Source organism: Rhinoderma darwinii, unplaced genomic scaffold, assembly GCF_050947455.1.
Source record: "Rhinoderma darwinii isolate aRhiDar2 unplaced genomic scaffold, aRhiDar2.hap1 Scaffold_783, whole genome shotgun sequence".
In the NCBI taxonomy this organism is placed as follows: domain Eukaryota; kingdom Metazoa; phylum Chordata; class Amphibia; order Anura; family Rhinodermatidae; genus Rhinoderma; species Rhinoderma darwinii.
The window spans coordinates 80,588-82,409 of NW_027464347.1; positions in this window are offsets into that span (position 1 = coordinate 80,588).

Here is a 1,822-nt window from a genome sequence, read left to right on the forward strand (position 1 = left end):
CCACAACCTGTCCCCTCCATACATCTCTACCCTAATCTCCTGATACCCCGCACATATAATCTCCTGTCCACAACCTGTCCTCTCCATATATCTCTACCCTAATCTCCTGATACCTCCTCACATGTAATCTCCTGTCCACAACCTGTCCTCTCCATACATCTCTACCCTAATCTCCTGATACCTCCCCACCTGTAATTTCCTGTCCACAACCTGTCCCCTCCATACATCTCTACCCTAATCTCCTGATACCTCCCCACATGTAATCTCCTGTCCACAACCTGTCCTCTCCATACATCTCTACCCTAATCTCCTGATACCTCCCCACATGTAATCTCCTGTCCACTACCTGTCCTCTCCATACATCTCTACCCTAATCTCCTGATACCTCCTCACATGTAATCTCCTGTCCACAACCTGTCCCCTCCATACATCTCTACCCTAATCTCCTGATAACTCCCCACATGTAATATCCTGTCCACAACCTGTCCTCTCCATACATCTCTACCCTAATCTCCTGATACCTCCCCACATGTAATCTCCTGTCCACAACCTGTCCTCTCCATACATCTCTACCCTAATCTCCTGATACCTCCCCACATGTAATCTCCTGTCCACAACCTGTCCTCTCCATACATCTCTACCCTAATCTCCTGATACCTCCTCACATGTAATCTCCTGTCCACAACCTGTCCCCTCCATACATCTCTACCCTAATCTCCTGATACCTCCCCACATGTAATATCCTGTCCACAACCTGTCCTCTCCATACATCTCTACCCTAATCTCCTGATATCTCCTCACATGTAATCTCCTGTCCACAACCTGTCCTCTCCTTACATCTCTACCCTAATCTCCTGATACCTCCTCACATGTAATCTCCTGTCCACAACCTGTCCCCTCCATACATCTCTACCCTAATCTCCTGATACCTCCTCACATGTAATCTCCTGTCCACAACCTGTCCTCTCCATACATCTCTACCCTAATCTCCTGATATCTCCTCACATGTAATCTCCTGTCCACAACCTGTCCCCTCCATACATCTCTACCCTAATGTCCTGATACCTCCCCACATGTAATCTCCTGTCCACAACCTGTCCCCTCCATACATCTCTACCCTAATCTCCTGATACCTCCTCACATGTAATCTCCTGTCCACAACCTGTCCCCTCCATACATCTCTACCCTAATCTCCTGATACCTCCCCACATGTAATCTCCTGTCCACAACCTGTCCTCTCCATACATCTCTACCCTAATCTCCTGATACCTCCCCACATGTAATCTCCTGTCCACAACGTGTCCCCTCCATACATCTCTACCCTAATCTCCTGATACCTCCTCACATGTAATCTCCTGTCCACAACCTGTCCCCTCCATACATCTCTACCCTAATCTCCTGATACCTCCCCACATGTAATCTCCTGTCCACAACCTGTCCTCTCCATACATCTCTACCCTAATCTCCTGATACCTCCTCACATGTAATCTCCTGTCCACAACCTGTCCCCTCCATACATCTCTACCCTAATCTCCTGTTACCTCCCGACATGTAATCTCCTGTCCACAACCTGTCCTCTCCATACATCTCTACACTAATCTCCTGATACCTCCTCACATGTAATCTCCTGTCCACAACCTGTCCCCTCCATACATCTCTACCCTAATCTCCTGATACCTCCTCACATGTAATCTCCTGTCCACAACTTGTCCTCTCCATACATCTCTACCCTAATCTCCTGATACCTCCTCACATGTATTCTCCTGTCCACAACCTGTCCCCTCCATACATCTCTACCCTAATCTCCTGATACCTCCTCACA